The 23,098-nt window shown below is 38.2% G+C and overlaps 1 long non-coding RNA gene across 1 annotated transcript in view; it reads left to right on the top strand.

The window, feature by feature from the left end:
- LOC137215879 (uncharacterized) overlaps positions 1 to 448 on the top strand; it is a 159,316-nt gene extending 158,868 nt beyond the window's left edge. The window contains exon 4 of the long non-coding RNA XR_010939464.1: positions 306 to 448. This is a non-coding gene — a long non-coding RNA (uncharacterized lncRNA). The remainder of the gene's footprint in view (positions 1 to 305) is intronic.
- Positions 449 to 23,098: the final 22,650 nt, after the last annotated feature.

The raw sequence follows: 23,098 nt of genomic DNA, 5'->3' as shown, positions 1-23,098 counted from the left end.
AATATTAATGTAAAATTAGAGTTCTTATTACTCATTTGATACCAAACAAAATGTTTCTTATTAGAGGAAAAGCATTGTGGATGGCATTAATTCAATATGCGAATATTTTACTCAACAAAACTCATCAAGGATTTGTTACAATATTCACATATTCCTGAAAAGGAGTATAGACCTTCTTAAAGATACGTTTATAAAATATAAAAATAGGTGGAACAATTGAAGGAAAATTGAGTGAATAAATATGGTGATAATAGATCAACCACCTCACTCCAATTATGTTATTAATATAAATGATTATTTTACAGAACTATCTTGATGGCTGAGAGGTGAAAACAATCCAGTCTTGCTGACAGGAACCCAGTCAGCGGGAATTCTGAGGCTGACTTTCACTGGGGAGCTCCATTCTTCTCTGGAATCGCTGCTGTTTTGGCGGGACCCCAGTGTCTTCCTTGCTAAGTATGTTACCAAAGATTTCTCTACTTAATCCTTGTAACACTGTGTGAATCAACTTGAGTGGAATACTTCCCCAAGGTCAAACCTAACAAATAACAAATCTTGAATGAATCCAAACCTAGTTCACTCTTGATTTTAGTTTATTTTTGCTTACTTAAAAAAACAAAAAAATCTTTGCTAGTTTGTCTGACACTAGTTAGTAGCGGAAGCAAATGACAGTAAACCGTCTTCTGTGATGCTAAATTGGTCTGCTGCAGAAAACACAGAGCTGTAATTTCTCCTGTTGAAATTCAGGCGGTAGAACCAAAGGTGATGAATAAGTCAAATCTGTGTCACAGACCAAAGAAAGCAAATAGATTCCTTTGCAAGTTGCCACTGTCCTTCCTATGCCCAATCCCCTTCTACTGGGGCCAAATGTGAATAAATAATTGTGGATTGTGAAGAGGTTGGATATAAAAAGTAGATAGCCCACATATTCTTGACTTGAATTTAGGTTCAATTTGGATTTTAGTTGGAATCAGGTAAAAAGAAAAAGAACACTTCTGTTGCTTTTCAATATCTACACTTGGTGAGTTTGAACGTGATTACAATCACTTGGCAAGGAGATAGAGGACCAAGGTGATCATGGAAAGAGGGAGGATGAGAATAAATGTTTTATTGCCTGGGTGATAGATCAGGATAAATTAATGGAGACAATTGATGCGTTCAGACAGTAGAACTGAAAATAAGTTTTTGTTTTTAATTTCTAAGTCCTTTAGTCTTCCTGAAAGTAGATAGGAAACTATGCTTTATTACAGATGTATAGCTTGTTTTCTAAATGGCTCGGATTTTATTTTTTTCTGCAGCTCCAGCTGAGAAATCCCGATTTCTCACTTTTCTGGGCTAACACCAAGGTTGAAAAAAAGAAACTTGATCAGTACGGTAAGTCAGAACTCTGATACACCTCAGATGCCTCCATTCATTTATGTGCCCAAGCTGGTGTCGATCTAAATAGCATCTCCAGAGCACCTGTTGTAAACAGGCACTAAATATAAAGCAGTGACAAAGAAAATCAAAGTACTCTGTCACAGAACCTACAGCCTTGAATAATAAAAAATACACTTAAAGTTTAATGCATAAGTTATGTCTTAGAGGAAAAGAAACAAGATTTTAAAATGTAGAATAGGAAAGTAAAAGTCTATTTTAGAATTTTGTATCGGAAAGCCTGAATTTTATAGTATAGACCTAGAATCTAAATGCAGGGAGGGAGAGGAGTATGTGAAGACTGTAAGAAGAGTGTCCAGAGCAGAAAGAACTACAGCCTTGAAGACAGTGCACTGGGCAGGTGGACCCCTGCTAACTCCGTGGGGCATCACCTGAGGCAAGCCATGAAATGTGAGTACAAGCTCCTTAGACATGAGAAAAATGCTCTGAATTCTAATTTTGTTAGAACTACTATATATACACTATAATACATACTGCATTTAGACTGAAAGGCTCTTTGCTGAAATCTGACACATTCTAACAATAATCAGAGGTAACTGTTGTACTCTTATGCAGAACAAATTTAGCTCAAATAGGTAAAATGATAAATTATACAAATTTCACCTTTTTAAAAGGATATTAAATCATTTGTGTATATATGAATTGAATATGGCTGGATTTCACCTTTTTAAGTGGATATTAAATCCAATAAGTTTGTGTATACATGAATTGAATATGGCTGGATTTTTAGCAATTCGTATGTAGACCAGTGCTTTCCTTTTTACACTGTTTTTTTGAATTCTGAAAGAGTAGATCATAACCTTAATTGTAGATTTGACTCTGAATTTCAGCTCCACAAAAATAAAAGGTATTAAGCTTTTGCAGGAATTCACATTGTATCTTATGAAATGTTATGTCAATATTTTAAGATTCAGCTTCTTACAAATGGGGTACTTCAATGTTGTTTAAATCAACTATATTGAGATATAATTTGCACTCAATAAAAAGTGCCAATGTTAGATGTACAACTTGATGAATTTTGACAAATGTGTGTAAACACCAGTAACATGTCCATCCCTTAAAAAGTTCTTAAAAATCTCCTTTACAGTCAATCTTGATATGCTTTCCATCACTGAAACACTTAGTTCTGCCTGTTCTAGAATTTACTAGAAATGGAATCATTCATGTAAATTTTTGACTGGATTATTTCATGCCCTATAACTTACAACGTATATGAGTGTTGTTGCATGCAGGATTCATTGCTGAATAGTATGTGGCTGACCCTTGAACAACACAGGGACTTTTCTCATTTCTGATTTTATGTATAGGCTCTCTGTTGTTCTTGATGACTCTGGCTAAAGGTTTATCAATTTTGTTTATCTTTTTAAAGAAACAGATCTTAGTTCCATTGATCTTTAGTCTCTATTTCTTTATGATTTCTTTTCTTCTATGAATTTTGGGATTTGTTTATTCTTCTTTTTCTAGCTCCGTTAATTGTAAAGTTAGATTGTTTTGAGATTTTTCTTGTTTCCTAAGGAAGGCTTGCATTGCGATAAACTTCCCTGTTAGAACTGCATTTGCTGTGTCCCATAGATTTTAGATTGTTTTCATTATCATTCATCTCCAGGTGTTTTTTTATTTCCTCTTTGATTTCTTTAATTACCCACTTTTTTTTTTAGTAGCATATTGTTCTAACCTCTGCATGATTGTATTTTTTTGCAGTATTCTTTTATTTTTTTCTAGTCTCAAACCATTGTAGTCAGAAAAGATGCTTGATATGATTTCAGTCTTCTTAAATTGACTGAGACTTGTTTTGTGTCCTAGCATGTGATCTATCCTGGCAAATAATCCATGTGCACTTAAAAAGAATGTGTATTCTGCTGTTTTGGAGTGAAATGTTCTTTATATATTTATTAAGGCACTGATGTAATGTGTTGTTTGAGGCTAAATTTTTCTTATTGATTTTCTGATTTATCCATTGATATAAGTGGGGTATTAACATACCCTTCTATTACTGTATTACCCTTGTATTACTGTCACTATCTCCCTTAATGTCTGTTTTATTTGCTGTATATATTCAGGTGATCCTATGTTGGGTGTAAAAATATTAACAAGGTTATATCTTGTTGGATTGATCCTTTGATTATTACGTAATGTCCTTCTTTGTCTCTTGTTGCAGTCTTTGTTTTAAAGTCTCTTTTATTTGATGTAAGTATTGCTACCCCAGCTTTCTTTTTTGTTTCCATTCTTTCACTTTCAGTCTGTGTGTGCTTTAGATCTGAAGTGAGTGTCTTATAGGTAGTGTGTGTGTATATATGTTTTTTCTTATCTATTCAGCCACCCTATTTTTTCTGATTGGAGAATTTAGTCCATTTACATTTAAAGTAATTATTGATAGGTAGTTCTTTTTTTGTTCCTTCTTTTGCTCTCTTACCTTATGGTTTGATAACTAACTTTGGTTTTTTGTTTGGATCCCTTTATAATTTTTGGTTGTGGTTACCATGAAAATCATATATATATGCATACACATATATATATATGTCATTATTTTAGGTGATCTCTGAAGTTTAAACATGTCCTAACAACTCTGCATTCTTATTCTCTCCCCCACATTTAATGTTGTTAACATCATATTTTACATATTTTTGTTTCGTGTGTTCCTTAACTACTTATTGTGGTTATAGACGATTTTACTACTATTCTGTTTTAACCTTCCTACTAGCTTTATAAGTTGTGAATCCACTAACTTTACTAAATGTTTGCCCTTACCAATGAGATTTTTTTATATTTGTAATTGTAGTCTTTTCTCCTTAGAGAAATGCCTTGAACATTTTTTTTCTTGGCAAAGGCAAAAAGAGTATTCTTGGTTGCAGTTTTTTTCTTTCATCACTTTGAATACATCTTGCCACCCTCTTATGTCCTACAAAGTTTCTGGTGAAAAGTCAGTTCATTGTCTTATGGGAGTCTCTTGTACATGGTTGTTTTTCTCTTGATGCTTTTAATATACGTTCTTTACCTTTAATTTTTGCTATTTTTAAAATTTAATTTTTATTTTATATTATAGCTGGTGTACAATGTGTTAGTTTCAGGTGTACAGAAAAGTGATTCAGTTATACATATATTCGTTCTTTTTCAGATCCTTTTCCCATATAGGTTGTTACAGAATACTGAGTAGCATTCTCTATGCTATATAGTAGGTCCTTGTTGATTATCTATTTTATACATAGTAGTGTTTATATGTTAATCCCAAACTCCTAATTTATCCCTCCTCCCACACTTCCCCTTTGAAAACAAACTTACGGTTACCAAAGTCTGTGAATCTGTTTCTGTTAGGTAAATAAGTTACTTTGTATCATTTTTTTAGATTCCATAAATAAGTGATACCATATTTGTCTTTCTGACTTACTTCACTTAGTATGATATTCTTTTTAAAGGCTGATCTTTTTTATCCGTTCCTCTGTCGATGGACATTTAGGTTGCATTCTTGTCCTGGCTGTTGTAAATAGTGCTGCAATGAACACTGGGGTGCATGCATCTTTTCAAATTATGGTTTTCTCTGGATATATGCCTAGTTGTGGAGATTGCTGGATCCTATGGTAATTGTATTTTTAGCTTTTTTAGGAACCTCCATACTGTTCTCCATAATGTTTGTACCAATTTACATTCCCAGCACCAATGTAGGAGGTTTCCCTTTTCTCCATGCCTCTCCAGCATTTATTGTTTATAGACATTTTAATGATGGTCATTCTGACTGGTGTGAGGTGATACCTCACTGTAGTATGGATGTGCATTTCTCTAATAATAAGTGATGTTGAGCATCATTTCATGTGCTTCTTGGCCCTCAGACATTTCTCCAAAGATGACATACAATTTAGACCTTCTGCCCATTTTTTGATTGGGTTGTTTGTTTGTTGTTTTTTGATAATGAGCTGCATGAGTTATTTGTATATTTGGGAGATTAATCCCTTGTTGGTCACTTTGTTTGCAAATATCTTCTCCCATTCTGTGGATGGTCTTTTCATTTTGTTTATGGTTTCCTTTGTTGTGCAAAAGCTTTTAAGTTTCATTAGGTCCCATCTGTTTTTATATGGTTTCCTTTGTTGTGCAAAAGCTTTTAAGTTTCATTAGGTCCCATTTGTTTTTATTTTCATTACTGTAGGAGGTGGATCAAAAATATATTGCTGTGATTTATGTCAAAGAGTGTTCTGTGTTTTCCTCTAAGAGTTTTATAGTACCTGGTCTTACAAGTTAGGTCTTTAATCCATTTTGAGTTTATGTGTGTGTCATGTTAGATTGTTCTGGTTTCCTTCTTTTACATGTAGCTGTCCAGTTTTCCTAGCATGACTTACTGAAGAGACTGTCTTTTCTCCATTGTATATTCTTGCCTTTTTTTGTTGTAGATTAATTGACCACAGTTGTGTGGGTTTATTTCTGGGCTTTCTGTCCTGTTCCACTGATCTGTATTTGTTTTTGTGCCAGTACCATACTGTTGTGATGAATGTAGCTTTGTAGTATAGTCCGAAATCAGGGAGCCTGATTTCTCCAGCTCTGTTTTTCTTTCTCAAGATTGCTCTGGCTATTCGGGGTCTTGTGTGTTTACATAAAAATTTAAACATTTTTTGTTCTAGTTCTGTGAAAAATGCCAGTGATAGTTTGACAGGGATTGCATTGAATCTGTAGATTGCTTTGGGTAGTAGAGTCATTTTCACAATATTCATTCTTCCAATCCAAGAACATGGTATATCTCTCCATCTGTGTCATCTTCAATTTCTTTCATCAGTGTTCTAGAGGTTTCAGAGTACAGGTCATTTGTATCCTTAGGTACATTTATACCTAGGTATTTTATTCTTTTTGATGCAGTGGTAAATGGGATTGGTTCCTTACTTTCTCTTTCTTATTAGTGTATAGGAATGCAAGAGATTTCTGTGTATTAATTTTGTATCCTGAAACTTTACAGAATTCACTGATGAGCTGTAGTAATTTTCTGGTAGCATCTTTAGGATTTTCTGTGTATAGTATCATGTCATCTGCCAACCGTGACAGTTTTACTTCTTTTCCAAGTTGGATTCTTTTATTTCCTTTTCCTCTCTGATTGTCCTGACTAGAACTTCCAAATCTACATTGAATAAAAGTGGCAAGAATGGACATCCTAGTCTCATTCCTGATTTTTGAGGAAGTGCTTTCAGCTTTTCACTGTTGCATATGATGTTACCTGTGGGTTGTCATATATGGCATGGCCTTTATTATGTTGAAGTAGGTTCTCTCTGTGCTCACTTTCTGGAGCGTTTTTATCATAAATGGGTGTGGAATTTTGTCAAAAGCTTTTTCTGCATCTATTGAGATGATCCTGTAGTATTCATTCTTCAGTTTGTTAACGTGGTGTATATCACACTGATTAGCAGATATTGAAGAATCCTTGCATTCCCACTTGGTCATGGTGTATGATCCTTTTAATGTGTTGTTGGATTCAGTTTGCTAGGATTTTGTTCAATATTTTTGCATCTATGTTCATCTGTAATATTGGCCTGTAATTTTTGTGGTGTCTTTGTCTGGTTCTGGTATGAGGGTTGATACTGGCCTCATAGAATGAGCTTGGGAGTGTCCCTTCCTCTGCAATTTTTTTGGAATAGTTTCAGAAGGGTAGGTGTTAACTCTTCACTAAATGTTTGCTAGAATTAGCCTGTGAAGCCATCTGGTCCTAGACTTTTGTTTCTCGGAAGATTTTTAATCACGGTTTCAATTTCAGTACTTGTGATTGGTCTGTTCATGTTTTCTGTTTCTTCCTAGTTCAGTCTTGGAATATTCTAAGAAATTGTCCATTTCTTCCAGGTTGTCCATTTTATTGGCATAGAGTTGCTTGTAGTAGTATCTCTGCAGTGTCAGTTGTAACTTCTTTTTCATTACTAATTTTATTGATTGGAGTCCTCTCCCTTTTTTTCTTAATGAGTCTGGCTAAAGGTTTGTCAATTTTATCTTCTCAAAGAACGAGCTTTTAGTGCCATTGACTTTTGTGTATTCCCTGGGGTGTCCGCCACCAGTGTCCTTGCCCCTGCAGTCAGCCACAGCTGACCTCTGCCTCCCCAGGAGACCCTCCAAGACCTGCAGGTAGGTCTCACCCAGGCTTTTCCTGAGTCACTGCTTTGTCCTGGGTCCCAGTCCATGTAAAACCTTGTGTGTGCCCTCAAAGACTGGAGTCTCTGTTTGCCCCAGTACTGTGGAGCTCCTGTACTCAAGATCTGCTGGCCTTCAAGGCCACATGCTCTGGGGGCTCCTCTGAATGAGGCTGGGGAGCCTTGCGTGGGGCAGAACTCTCACTCCTGTGGGTGCACTCTGTAATATAATTATTTTCTTGTTTGTGGGTCGTCCAATTTGGCAGGTATGAGATTTGATGATATCATGAAAGTGCCCCTCCTGTGGCTGCTGCTTTGTCTTTGGGTATAGGATAGCTTTTATTTAGTAGGTCTGAGTCTTTTTTGTTGATGGTTGTTTAGCAGTTAGTTGTGATTTTGGTGTTTTTGTGAGAGGAGGTGAAGTTCAAGTCCTTCTACTCCACCATCTCATCTCTCTCCATTCTAACTTTTGCTCTTTTAACTACAGTGCGTCTTGGTGTGGCTCTCCTTGGGTTCACCTTGTTTGGGACCCTCTATCCTTCCTGGACCTGGATTTTTGTTTCTTTTCCAATGTGAAGGAAGTTTACAACTATTATTTCTTCAGTTAAGTTATATGCCTCTTTTTCTCTTCTTCTAGGACCCATATAATGTGAATGTTAGTACAGTTGACATTGTTCCAGAGGTCACTTAAATTGTCCTAATTAAAACTTTTTCAGTTCATCTTGGTTGATTTCTACTATTTTGTCTTCCAGTTCTCTGATGATCCATTCCTCTAATCCACTATAGATTCCTTCTAGTGCTTTTTTTTTTTTTTTTTTTGTGGTGCACGGGCCTCTCACTGTTGTGGAGCACAGGTTCAGCGGCCATGGCTCATGGGGGCCCAGCTGCTCTGCGGCATGGACCCATGTCCCCTGCACTGGCAGGCGGACTCTCAACCACTGCACCACCAGGAAAGCCCTAGTGCATGTTTTATTGTATCAGCTTTTATATCCTTTAGCTGGGTTAAATTTGTCTTCATTCTTTCTGCTCCAGAGTTTGTTGAGCATATTTCTGATCATTACCTTAAACTTCAGTTATCTCCACTTTGCTCAGTTCTTCTGGGGTTTTGCCTTATTCTTTCATTTGGAAAATACTCCTCTGTTTTAGGTAGCTCATTGTATTTCTCAATCTGGCCTTATTATGTAGGAGGTCCCCGGAGCCCAGTAGCACATTCTCCTCTGGTCACTGGAGCTATATTCTCTAGGGGCGGCTGCATGTTTCCTTCTACTTGGGCAGGTTTGACTACTGTGGGTTCACGGGTAGGTGAGGCTGTACCCTGACCCAGCTGGCTGCCAGGCCCTGTCCTGTGGCAGATGACTCTTATACTGGTGGAAAAGTTAACATAAATAGTTAACACATAATGTGCCAAAATATTCAAAATTAACTGTTGGCAATTTAGGACATTATCATCTTTTTGCTTTTACGTAGAATTAGCCTTATGGTACCTGTAGTGTTTCAGTGAAATGGAAAAGCTTTTAATGATCATCACAATTCTTTTCTTTATAAATGCAAATATTCACTTGGTAATAAAGTTAAAACAACTTACTTAGAGAAGCATAACATTGTAGGAGACCATTTAAAACCTACTAAACAAACAAAAAATTTTGTAAATATTGAGATTTAAAATTTTATAAATACTGACATACATCCATCAACTAGTATTTGACTATGTTTATCTACAGTTTTAATGTACAGTTCTGTCAAGAAGTGATGTATGTACTACACATTAGGTAGGTGGACAAGTGAATTACTTGTTTATTTCCTTGTTTCCCTCATTTGCTAAATGGAATTTCTTGAAGTGTTATGAAAATAGATGTGAAATTATGAGCCAAAATCATTTATGGGTCACACACTTTCCTTTATAACTACTTTGGAATGAACTTATAGACAGTCTCTAAATCCAGCTTAAAATATTATCTATTTAACCTTCTTCAAAGATTTCAAGAAATGATTATATTTTAAGGGTGATGTTACAGAGACCAGAAAAGTGATCTAAAACAATTGTTTAATATCAGGACGATGCTGGGCTGACCTGCTCTCACAAACACATCAAAACTATGTATAGAACAACTCTTGCTGAAATCAACCTGGGGACTAGCAGGATGGCTTTTCCACCACAAAGCCTGTGAAAAAAGATCCACACTGAGGCTGGTAGGAAGGGAGGAGGAGTGACCTGCATCCCTAGTGGGGTACACAGAAGTGCAGGGGGATGTCACAGCCTCGGGATCCTCCCTGGGATGTCAGGGTTTTGAGCTACACGTTGGGCAACCCAACCCTGGGGTCGGACCCTGGGAAGACAAGCCCCCTTAGCTGGTTTGAAAATCAGTGGGGCTTACGAGACAGAGGTCTGTAAGAAACCTAGACACTGCTCTTAAAGAGTACACACAGACTTGCTTACCTACAATCACAACATAGACACGTGCGTGAGTGAATCTAACTCCAGGGCAGAGATTGCCACCACAGGAACTCTCGTCCCCGTGCACACTGGGTGAGGGAGTGAAGCCAGCTCAGCAATATAGCACCAACCTCACCTCTAACCAAGGTAAACACACGATGGAAAAAGTAAAACCACAGAAGTGCAGCCCCTGCCATGCCCCAAACCAAGGCACAGACTGCCAGCCCACGCAGGATAAATCCCACCAAGTCTGTGGCTGCCAGCACACTCTGGAGGAAGACACAGCCCCTGTTCACCTCAGATCCAGCTCTTGCATCAAAGCCGCTGGTCACACGCTGCCTGAAGAGAGAAGTTCCCACACAAGGACCAGAATTAGGTAACTGTTTCACTTAATTTCATAGAGGTAGAGAAAGTTAAACAAATTGAGAACACTGAAGAATTTGTTTCAAATGAAAGAACCCCTAATGAAACAGAGATAAACATTCAAAGCAATAGTAATAAGAGTGCTGACTGAACTGGGGAAAAGAATAGTGAGGATTTTAACAAAGAACTAGAAAATGTAAGAACCAGAGTTGAGAATACAATAACTGAGGTGAAAAATACTCCAGAGGGAATTAACAGCAGATTAGGTGATACAGAAGAACGTGTAAATGATCGAAATCACTCAATAGTTTGTGACCTCTGGGACAGCATCAAACATTTGCATTATAGGGGTCCCAGAAGGAGAAGAACAAGTGTTGAAAATGTATTTGATGAAATTATGGTTTAAAGCTTCTCAAACCTGAGGGAAACAAATACCCAGGTATAGGAAGAATAGAAAGAGGTAAGACCAAAAAGCAATAGAAAAAACTAAAACCAAGAGCAGGTGTTTTGGAAAAGATAAAGTTGATAAGCCTTTAGCCAGACTCAGTAAGGAAAAAAGAGGGAGGACCAGGTAAACAAACTAGGAAATGAAAGAGGAGAAATTACAACTGTTATCACAGAAATACAAATGATAATAAGAGAACACTATGAACAGTTATATACCAACAGCTTGGACAACCTAGGAAAAAATGGATAAATTCTAGGAAATATACAATCTTCCAAGAGTACTTCAGGAAGAAATAATTTGAAGTGACCAATTACTCATATAGAAATTGAATCAGTAATCAAAAACCTTCCCATAAACAAAAGTCCCGGACCAGGTGACTTCACAGGGGAATTTTACCAAACATTTAAAGAAAAGTTAATGTCTATCTATCTTTCTCAAACTAGTCCTAGAAATTGAAGAGAACAGTCTGAAATGCATTCTTCAAGGCCATTACCCTGATGAAAACCAGACAAATAAACTACAAAAAAAATTACAGGCCAATATCTCTGGTGAACATAGATGTAAAAATCCTCAACAAAATATTAGCAAACTGAATTCAACAATATTTAGAAAGGATGATACACCATGATCAAGGGGGATTTATTTCAGGGATGCAAGGATGATCTGCAAATCAATCAATGTGTTATACCATGAAGGATAAAAATTACATGATCATCTCAATAGATGCTGGAAAAGCATTTGAAAAAATTAAACATCAATTCATGATTTTAAAAAACCTCTCAAAACAAAAGCCAAAATATACAAATTGGACCTAATTAAATGTCAAGGCTTGTGCACAGTAAAGGAAACCATCAACAACACGAAAAGACAACCTAATGAACGGGAGAAGGTATTTGCAAATAATATGATCAATAAGGGGTTAATACCCAAAATAAAGAGCTCATACAACTCCATATAAAGAAAAAACCTGATTAAAAAATGAGAAGACCTTAATAGACACTTTTCCAAAGAAAACATACAGACGGCCAACAGGTACATGAAAAGATGCTCAACGTCACTAACCATCAGGGAAAAGCAATCAAAACCACAATGAGATAGCACCTCACACCTGTCAGAACTGCTGTTGTTAAAACAGCAACAAATAATCAGTGTTGGCAAGATGTGGAGAAAAAGGAACTCCAGTCCTCTGTTGGTGGGAATGTAAAATGAAAAAAATTAAAACATACCATATGATTCAGCAATTCCATTTCTGGGTATATATCCCAAGAAAATGCTAACTTGAAAAGATACAAGCACCCCAGTGATCACAGAAGCATTATTTACAATAGCCAAGATTGGAAGCAACCTAAGTGTCCATCAACAGATGAGTGGATAAAGAAGATGTGAAAGATGTACACAATGGAATATTACTCAGCCATAAAAAATGAAATTTTATCATTTGCAGCATGGATGAACAGGAGGGTGGTATTATGCCTAGTGAAGTAAGTTAGAGAAAGACAAACACTGTGTTAGCACTTATACGTGGAAGCTAAAAGATAAACAAAAGAATATAACGTAACAGACTCATAGGTACAGAGAACGAGCTAGTGGTTACCAGTGAGAGAGGGGTAGGGATAGGGGCAAGATAGAGGAAGGGGATTAAGGTCTACAAACTGCTAGTGTAACACACATAACATACAAGGATGTAATAATGTGCAGCACAGGGAATATAGCCAATAATTTATAACAATTTTAAGTGGAATATAATCTATAAAAATTATTGAATCACTGTGTTGTACACCTAAAACTAAAATAACATAAATCAACCATACTTCAATTTAAAAAACCAATTATGTCTTAAATTTTATTAGTAGAGCCCAGAAATTACTGCCTGACGCCAGAGGGCGCTAATCACCAAGGGGAGGAGGCTCCCAGCAGGCACCGACTGCCACGAGAGGGCCCACGTCGCCAAGGAGACGTGTGCCAGCTAGGCAGGAGTGACCTCACAGAAGAGGGCCCACCTCACAGAAGGCTGAGGAACCCAGCCAGGATCAGACTCTCACCAGAGGGCCCACATCACCACGAGGTTCGGAACCAAGCAGGAGTGTCCTCACTCCAGTGGGGCCACACCAGCGTAAGGTGAGGAACCCAGCACATGTGGCCTCAAACCAGAGGACCCACATCACCAAGCGGCTGAGAGTGAGGCAGGCAGGAGTAGCCTCACAAGAGAGGGCCCATAGAATAAAAAAGATAAGGAATCCAGCAGCTGGAACCTCCCAGCACATGGCCCAGAGCAGCAAGGCTATGGGATCCAGGCCGGAGTGAACTCACACCAGTGGGCCCACATCATGAAACTGTGAGCAACCCAGCCGTTGGGACCTCAGAGCAGAAGACCCACATCCCAATGGGGGTGGGACCCTGGCAGGAGTATCCTCGCAACACTGGGTGCCCATCAGAAAACTTGGGGAACCCAGCAGTTAGGGCCTGACCCCAGAGGGCCCTCATCACCCAGGGGAGGAGGCGCCCAGCAGGCTCCAACTGCCACCAGAGGGCCCACGTCGCCAAGGAGACGTGTGCCAGCTAGGCAGGAGTGACCTCACAGAAGAGGGCCCACGTCACAGAAGGGTGAGGAACCCAGCCAGGATCAGACTCTCACCAGAGGGCCCACATCACCAAGGGGATGGGAGTGAGGCAGGCAGAAGTAGCTTCACAACAGAGGGACCATAGAATAAAAAATGTGAGGAATCCATCAGTTGGAACCTCCAAGCAGGCGACCCAGAGCACGGAGGCTATGGGATCCAGGCCTGAGTGAACTCACACCAGAGTGGCCCACAGCATGAAACTGTGAGCAACCCAGCCGTTGGGACCTCAGAGCATAAGGCCCACAGCCCCATGGGGATGGGAACCTAGCAGGAGTGTCCTCGCACCACTGGGCGCAAATCAGAAAATGTGGGGAGCCCAGAATTTAGGGCCTGACGCCAGAGGGCCCTCATCACCGAGGGGAGAAGGCTGCCAGCGGGCTCCAACTGCCACCAGAGGGCCCACGTCGCCCAGGCGACGTACGCGAGCCAGGCAGGAGTGACCTCACAGCAGAGGGCCCACCTCACAGAAGGGTGAGGAACCCATCCAGCAACAGACTCTCACCAGAGGGCCCACACCACCAAGGGGACGGGAACCAGGCAGGAGTTTCTTCACACCAGTGGGGCCACACCATCGAAAGGTGAGGAAACCAGCACATGTGGACTCAAGGGGCCTCTAAGAGGATTTCATTAGCTCCTAAGCTAAGTTTTCTTGTTTACCTCTCTACATAATTAAGTGAATCATCTAATTTTAAGTTCTTCACTTTTTAAAACCTTTGTTCCATGGCTAAAGAATTTTGTGTACATTTTACATGAATTAAAACATTAAATTGAGAAAATTAAGGCCACAGCATTTTAAGACTAATATGCTTGAAAAGCGTAAGCACTTAATGAAATAGATTCAAGTATTGCATTTCTTTGAAGCAACAGAAATGACCTAAAAAGAAACAAGGGAAAACTTCAGCACTTTTAGAAATAGCTTATTTTCATTATTATTAGATGCAACCCTAGTGCATGTTCTATAAAACCAAATAATAACAAATGAATATGTCACATTAAAAACACACTTCAAGTGTTGTTATGATTATAAAGGCCACTTTAAAGTATGAATGAGGTTACCTAGATATTCAAACCTATCTGCACGTTTCATTGTTTTGTCTTTGCTTCTTTGCACAGATCGTTTGGTTGTAACCATTAGAATTTCTGACTAAAAAAAATCAATTCATATCATTATTTTGAAATATTCTGCGTAATAAAATAGACTAAATAGGAAATACCATAAAACACGATGAAATAAGTTGTTTGGGGTTGCACATATTTTATCTGAAATATTAATGGGTTATTACCAGTGTTATGTAGCATTCTTCCTGCAGTGATGAAATCAATTGATCTTTGATTAGTTGCCTAGCTGCAGTCATTTTTGAAAGTATTTTTTCCTCACCATCACATTACTAGATTGTAAACATATACTGAAAACAATTTTATTAAGACACATTTAATGCCAAACTGAGCAAAACTAGAGGAAATAGTCAATAGGAACTCAGATTCTGAACTTTGATGTCAACAGGCATCTCTTTGCACTCCAGCTCTAATACCCAAGCTGAGTCATTTACTTTGTATTTCAATTTCCTTATTTGTAAATACGGATAAGAAGAATACCTGCCTCACAGAGTTATTATGAGAATTAAATGAAATAAAGTTTTTGTTACAACATTTTGTATATTACAGATAGGTGTCAGAAAATATTGTTACGTAATTATTAATGGAAAATAAACCAAGTCTAGAGCTGCACAATGATGGAAGAAGGTTGGGATGATTTTCTGATGCTATCAGAGAATCATCTGCAATCTTTCATCATCCTCAGTCACGATTCTGATACACACCCTCACCGGTGGGGCAGCCTCCCTCTTCCTTCTAAATGATATTGAAAATCACCAAAGAAATGAATGATTGACCCCTCAGAGGTGTTGAAGAAAATAGTCTAACGAACTCTGCAAGTAAATCCCTGTATCAATGGACACAAAACATTTCAAAAAGCAGTTTCAAATGCTTTAAATATAGATCTTCACGCACTGATAGGGCGCTGCTCTAGCCTGTTACAGCAAGCTTAAAACTGAGCCATTATCATATGCAAACGTTATCTTCAAAAGTAAAGTTGAAGTAGACTAGAATGGATCACGCATATGGTGAAAAATATGCATAAAATATAGTATTCATTGTATTAACAGGAAAAATCTAATGTCAAAATTGCAAGAGGAGTGTCGCTGAATTAAGCATATCAGAGAAATTCAATGTATAATAGCGTTATGTAAAGTATTTCAACTGAAATTAAAATCCTCATTGCCTTGTTTTGTGATTACCTGAGAAAAGATAAAAAGCATTTACTCTGTTGTATAAATAATATGTATGATACTTGCAGTGACCCGAAAGCCTAGATTTAAAATCACTTTTACATAGCTTTCAACTTAGCAGTGTTCATTTTACTCATTTCTAAAAGACCACTTGGGCTTTCCAGTGTCCTCCAAAAAGCAGAAAGAATAAAACCCCTTATATTTACGGAGTAAAGGTTTTGAGAAGTAACAAGGCTCTCCAATATAGGTTTCCGCGTTTAGGCACTGAAACTGATTTTAGTTTTGAATATACTGTCCCATAAGGAGGCTTGTCATATAAATCAGTGGAAGCATCAATGATTCTTCATACCATCCGGTTAACTTGAACTGACTACAAATATTCAACAGCACACTACAAACAAGCTGATAGCTAGTTGTCTTCTATATAATCAGTACTAAGTTATACGCATTTTAGTAAAGAACCACTAAATCACATTTTTGCTAAGACTAGAGACCCTATCCGTTTTATGATAGCACACAAGCAAGAGATAGCCATTGATGTAGTGGGTATTTATGCTTCACATAACACAGTTGTAGCCATCCTGATCAGCTGGATTAATGCAGGAACATTCCTATAGAACATATTACCAATATTTCTGAAATGTGTCTACTCAGCTCAGAAGCGATTTCTTTTTTGATGTGTTCACTTTATTCTTTAAACTATTGGAGCCCATTACAATTTTGACCTCACTGTAAAATAGGAAACAACATCACTTTGGTACTTGGTGGGTAGGACCAAAAATTTATAAACGATGATAGACTGTTTGAAACTTCAATAAAAGCTTTTGAAAGTCATATTTTAAAAATAGAAACATCCTTCAAGATAACTTGAAATACCCTTAAACAGAGGAGGATTTTTCTCTCCATATAGGTGGAGAATCCGAGAGAATGGAAACAGAGTGATGGCTACTTATTCTAGCCCTGGGGTGGGGAAGTGCTCTCTTGATTCAGGGAGAGGAGGAATTATAACAGGAAAGTATTGCAATATTTTGATGCTAGAGTAGGACCATCTGTATAGAAAGTATTTAGATTTGCAATGAAAAACAAAATTTATATTTTTAAACACAGCTGACTTGTAAGGAGTATGGATACTCTTAATCTGTTAAACGTGCTGATGAATTTGGATGTGCAGATGTAAAACGGGTATTGAAAAAAAGGCGGTGACTTGATCTACCTAACAATAAGGAAAATAGTTTTAAGGGCAATCAAGGATGGATTAAAGAGTTTTAAGGGCAATCAAGGATGGATTAAAGAGTTTTAAGGCAAACAAGGATCGATTAATATGAGAGATGAGTACGAAGGGGAATGGAATTAGTGACGTGGGAAATGTCTGAGAAGCTCACGAAGTAAAGGAATCGTGGGAACATTTTAGGGAGTGAGGGTGGGTGAGGTTACCATCATTCAATGTAAGCTGTTTCCCTCAATTTTTTTTCATTACACTATAATAACTAGTACTCTCATAAATGTAAGCTGTTTCCCTCAATTTTTTTTCATTACACTATAATAACTAGTACTCTCATAAATGCTTTGTGCAAGAAGTTTTTAATTTTTAATAACTATTTCCACTTTTGGAAGAGAAATTTTGAATGAAACTGAATTTTGTTTGGGGCTTACAAATGTGAAATAAATTCAGTAATTATAGAAGGTATAACCAAAGTCCAGGGGAGACCATGATATTATTGTTCCCAAACTGACTATTGGGTATTTGACTAGGACTTCATGTTTCCACAGTATATAATAGGCTTGAACCAAGCAGACCTAGATTTCAAGGGACCAAGATATGGCCATTGCTAACGAGTTTCATAATAAGTGGTTTTCTTTGGTTGTTATTTTGAAACATAGTATTCAGGGATCTAGTAACAATGTGGAATAATAAAAATGGTAGATGTCATGTGGAGGTATCTATATGAAACCATGGATAAGAGAAGATTACAGAAAGTCTATTAATGTCATGTGGAAAATGGCATAAAATCCTGAATGATGATCTGGTATAATTAGATCAGCCTCTCAGTTGGGGAAGAGAAAACTGAGTAGGGTGATGCAGAGTTGGGTCAAAAGGGAGTGACTTACACATTTAAAGAACATAGTATTTTTAAAATCTAAGACTGAGATATACTTGACGTATAGAACATACTATTGATTACTTCATACTCTGTCTGCTCTGGGATAATTTTCAAGAATACAGATCTTTCATGATCTCTGAAATTCTGTAGTATTTACCTAAATATCAAACTGGGATTTGAATGCAGGTATAGTCTTCTGAGTTGCTGCTGTTATGTGGTTACTAATTCTATCCCATACTAGATAGGAAGTACCCCCTATATTTTCAAAAGTACCATAGCCTGGCAAATGAAATTACTATAAATACAATTACATGTAATATTAGAATTTCCTTAACAAATATTCAAGTTCTGGTTGTTTCATATATTTTTACCTGTCTTCAATTTTTTGAGCTGGGTCATCGGTTTTATATGCCCGGCTTTATCTTCTAAAATGTTGCTTTTGGTTTCATCTCGAGCCAAGAATATGAATGGTTTGTTACCATGGGAAACTTATACTTTTTTCACCCTAGATGCCTACCATTTTCTCCCTTTACGCAAATGGTTCCTTCTGGTTTGGGCTACTATTGTGATCTGCATCTGAATCTCATTTGCTAGAAACATCTCTGTATGTGTCTGTAAGAGACCACAAAACTGGAAGGGAACCTAGGACTCAAATAGTGCTATTTATTTGTTTTATAAATGAGGAATGTGAACCAGCAGTATTAAATGTTTATCCAAGATCAAACTACATGTGTTTGCCTAAGTCTGATCCTAGATTCCATGTTTCTGCCCATTAATTATGTGCTCTCTCCATCCAAATAAACTTAAGTTTGTCTACTTCAAACAAAGAGTGGATTACTAAACATTTATATACATGCCTAACATTATCTAATAAGAAAAATAATTAAGGTAATGAATATCAAATTTAAGTGGCACCAATAAATTTATGTCCATCTGACCTTTCCCAAATACCACTTCCTTCTAGTAACTTTTTCAGAGGCTATTAAAATTACCAGGAAAGGCTCCTTGCAAATTAGGTACTCATTCTACAAGTTTCAAAAATCTCGGCCCTCAATTTGAGTCCCAGCACTTACAAAACCAATGCCATCATTTGAAGGAATTAAATTTGAAGGAATGTTTCCTGGTATCATTCTTAGGACCAAGTTTTATATTTTTCTGACTCGGTCAGAGGATCAAAAGCCATACTAAGTATTTCAAACACAGAGGACTTAATTTGGTAGCATAGTACTGTAAAGCTGGCAGAGGACAGATGGGATGCTGAGATGACACACCGATTACTGTCTGCAAGCAGCAGCTAATCTCCGTCTGTCGGGGCAGAGGAAAGAGGTGGGGTTGAGGAGATGAGGGAGTACAGAGGAGGGGGCTGTGATGCTGGGGCTTAAAGTGTGGGAGCTGGTGATTCTTAAAGGACGAGTTGCTTTATGTGGGTATTGGGAATACCAGCAGGAGCTGGAGCGAGTCAACCATTTGTTGCTACTGACTGATTCTGACAGGAATAAAAGACATCCTACCCGTCTTCCTCCAACTTGCCATTCCCCTCCAGTATCTTCAGCAAGTTGGACATAATCGGAAAACCCTGCTGGCGGGGGAGTCAGAGCCTCAGCCTCAGCATCACGGAGGAGGGAAGGGAGGAGGGGAAGATGGGCATCAAAGTGAGAGAGAAAAGATTTATAACTGCCGACCAGGATACTAACGTGGGAGTCTGGTGACTCTCGAGACAGTGCAGAGTAGCGGTGGTTGCAGAAGCCTCACTTGTGAAGATGTCAGAAGGGGAGGAGAGAAAGTAGAAGCGGTGCATGTGGGCAACTCTTACTGAAGTGTTTAGGGGCATATGATTTACCAAGAAATAGAGCAGTAGCTGGAAGAAGATGTGTTTTCAGTCACCTTTATCGAAGTGTAATTTATTATGATAAAATTCACCCAGTCAAGATATAGAACATTTTCCACCTCAAAGTCTTCTCAGGCTCCTCTTTAGTCAACACTCCCCAGCCCTGCCCCAAGCTCCACAGCTGGCCCCCGTCAACCAGGCTAAGCTAAGTCACATTGATGGAACACTACACCCAACGGCAGCAGAATACATACTCTTTTCAAATGCTCAAGAACAGTCACGTAGACCATATTCTGTGCCACAATACCGACGGGGAATCATTGTAAAAGGAATGAAATCATACACAGTGTGTTTTCTGACCACAAGGGAAATGAATTAGAAATCAATTATAGAAAGTAATCCAGGAAATGCCCACATGTGGGAAAAATTAAACAACACGGTTCAGATGGAATATGCGTCAAAGAATAAACCACAAGAGAAATCAGAAAACATTTCAAGTGAACAAATGAAAAATCTCTGGGACGCAGCTAGAGTTTAGAAGGAAATTTAAAACTTTGAATACACACGCACACATGCACACGCACGCACGCACACACACACACACTGAGTAAAGAACTCAAATCAATGACTTGAACTTCCACCTTAAGTTGTTGAAGTTTGAAAACACAAAATGAAGTTTTAAAAACAATATTATCAATTATCAATAAATACAATACCAATAAGTTCTTGGTGTGAACCTAATTTTAAGCAGAGTAATATTTTTAAAAATATTCTTATATTAATTTTTAATATAAAAAGGCAAAAATAAGGCAGTAGTAAGGCAGTTAGCTAAAATTGGCCTGTTTTCCTGTGTAACCTTCCACATTTATAAGGAAGATATACTAAAAACTGAGGTTTAGAATGTAACTGTGAGGCATTACAACATCCAGAAATGTATGAAATATCAAAAAAGGACTGTGGACCATCTGCGGGAAACCCGTATTTATGTACAGCATATGACAGTACTGCATTACATTGATGCCATTCCCAAATAATGCAAAGTCATGGAGTTGACTACTGGTGATTAATTTATAGATCTGTAGGACAGTTCTGAATTCATACACTGAAGTGTTGTAATATTTCTGGCCGGTAATGACAAATAGCAAATAGTGAATTTATTATACAACTTCTACTTCGTTTCGTTAGTTCTAGAAGTCACCCTCTTTCGATTGGGTCGACGTCGGGTACTTTTCACTTTCTTCATTCATGTATGCTCCCTGGCCACATTCTTTGATTCAATATACACACAAATGCATATCTACACATACACAAGCAGAAGCCTATGTACCTGTGTAGAGTTCAGCAATTAGGTATCTATTTGACCTACTTGGTTTTTTTTTTTGCTTGTGCAGGTGATTTTTTCCAACTCTTTGCCTTCATAATCTATGACACCTAGAGGTCACTTTATTAAGCAGCAAAATAATTCACATCACTCAACTTCAGCTGAAACCAAGGCGCAACACTGCTCTAGGCAACAGGGAGGCAGTGGGCAAGCCCACCGCTTTTAAACCTGTCCTGCTCTTCCTCCGGGGGTGCCAGGCTCCTCTGTCCCTGTAACTCAGGCCACTGTCACTTGAAACAAGCTTGATCTAAAGGTTGCCAGGTCCCCAGGCTTCCTTTGTCAATGACAGTTACCACTTTCCTTGCCAAACAGAAGCCACGTTCAAGAGGCAAAACCCTCCATCACACATGCCAGTGCAACCTGGGTCTGACACCACAGCGTGGTTATTTGTCAGAAGAAAAACTGCAATTTAAGCTGGGTGTCCTAAATCCATATTATTCCCATCCCTCTGTTTCTTAAAGATAACAAGAGGAGAACTGAACAGATAGAAAACATTCAACTCTTAGGTGTGCCGAAAGCATGGTGCCCTGACACAAGATGTCACAGCAGAGCAGTGCTGTAACACTAACACTGGTTTGGGCTGCTCCAAGGGACTCAAACTTAGTTCGGGTTGAGAAAAACTAACTACACATGGGTCAAAAAGACTAACCTGGCAACAAACTGGAAACCATGGCAGGAAGAGATCTCCTGTGTGATGTGAAAGAGTGAAATTAATGATAATAATCAGCAAGGGATCTAAAAAAAACCCACCTTCCTTTATGTTCTTCCCCTCTATAAAGGAAAGGGAATGAAAACGGAGATATCAGAAACCTAACCTCATATAAACAGAATGATGGAGAGATAATACTGTTTCTGAGTGAAAACTGAAACGGTGTCGCTAAGGAGGACATGGGGGAGGGGCAGCCAGGCTGACTTCACTGCACTGAGGGACACAGATGTCCTGCTCTTTTCGTGACAGCCAGTGTGCCTCCCTCACCCTGTCATTATAGACACTGGCTTATCTGTCAGTCCTGGCTCTTTCTAGATCCCCTCCTACACCTGCCTAACAAACTTCTTTGAGAACTTTCACTGTATCAAGCATAGTGCTAAAGACCATAACTACATTAATGAATAAGACACAGTCTCTGTTTTCAAAGAGAAAATGGACAGCAGACAGTGGAGTCCGTGATAGAATGAGAAAAAGGGTGAGAAGTGCAAGAAAGTTGTGTAGAGGGTTCAATTATAGCACAGATGAGACTGAAGGGATCTGAGTGAGGTGGGAAGGGTTATGTTTGAGCTGTTGGTTTCTCTTCTCCTTTTTCTAAGAACAGTGACCCTCAGTCGTGGGCTACACGCACACTCTAAAGAGGTTCTTAGGAAAGCCACCATTGAGTAGGTGCATTCCTCTTGGGAATCAAATTGTTCTTGATCATTCAGTTGTGGAAAAACATCAGAGAGCAACTCAGCCAACATAGTTTCAAGAAGAGTATTGTAGCATGGTTTCGGGGAAAGGTGCATCCTGTGATAGCCTCATGGGATGAAGCTCTACCAGAAAAAGTCCAACTTAAACACATTCCAGTATAATCCACCATCACAGGGCTCCCAATTCCTACAGAGAGGAAATAATTTGTCCTTTGGTCTCTTCTTCAACATTTATGCCAATGCTAGTTTCTCAGTAGGAACTCAGTATTTTCCTGTTGATATAATTTACTTTTCAGTTACTTTTGTTGTCATTAATATTTTGTTTTTACAGCCAGTATAAGAACCTCTAACTCTTAATTTTCACATAACTCACTTAAATCACTCACTTTCCTATTAGTGAGGCTATTTTGACATTTCTGAAACCCCCCCCCCCCCACTCTTCTCAGTGATAGCAGCCACCCTCTTCAGGCCCTCAGAGTTCTAAAGAGGTTGAGGCCATTTTTAACTTTGAAGCCTCAACAATAATAAAAACGAATGTGTAAATATATATATGAAAACAGGGTAACAAAATGCTTTCCATTTTTTTCCTCTGTAATTTTCTCATTTGAGAAAAAAAAAAGTCTATCCAAAATCAATACTCACAGCACTTTTGTGGTTATTTGTGGACGTGTACTGAGTGGTAACATATTTGAGTCACCCAATGAGC

This window comes from Pseudorca crassidens, chromosome 21 (genome assembly GCF_039906515.1).
Source record: "Pseudorca crassidens isolate mPseCra1 chromosome 21, mPseCra1.hap1, whole genome shotgun sequence".
Taxonomy (NCBI): domain Eukaryota; kingdom Metazoa; phylum Chordata; class Mammalia; order Artiodactyla; family Delphinidae; genus Pseudorca; species Pseudorca crassidens.
Note: the sequence above shows the minus strand (reverse complement) of the source record. Positions and strands in the feature narration are given on the sequence as shown.